This window comes from Capsicum annuum, chromosome 3, assembly GCF_002878395.1.
Source record: "Capsicum annuum cultivar UCD-10X-F1 chromosome 3, UCD10Xv1.1, whole genome shotgun sequence".
Lineage (NCBI taxonomy): Eukaryota > Viridiplantae > Streptophyta > Magnoliopsida > Solanales > Solanaceae > Capsicum > Capsicum annuum.
The window spans coordinates 224,688,078-224,688,532 of NC_061113.1; positions in this window are offsets into that span (position 1 = coordinate 224,688,078).

The window sequence follows — 455 nt, forward strand, 5'->3', positions numbered from 1 at the left end:
GAGTTTGGGGATTTTTTGTGACCTCAATTAATATTCAAAGGTATTCACACGCTATAGGATTGATCATCACACAATATTATCAAATAATCATTGGGTTCGGGTCTATACGCGTAAAAAGAATGGTTCAAACTTTAGCCCGAAAGTGTGGGGTGTTACAACCATCCAATGGCACACCACCAATAATACCCAAACTCTGAACTAATGCATCTCTGAGCACTACTGAAGAAACGAACTCTAGTGGAGCCTGGGATGATCCCCGATCTACCGCTGGCTTTAATGGAAGAATCTCTGGCACAGGTGCAAGAATAAGGTCTAGGAAAGCGGGCTATCCTGGCCTCTAACTGGGGACACATCTCTAAGCTGTCCACAACCTCCAAGTAGTCCCACATTCAATAACAGGAGTAGGATCCTTGGGCTCGGTCTCGGGATCCTCATCTTGTATAGTGGGAGCATGT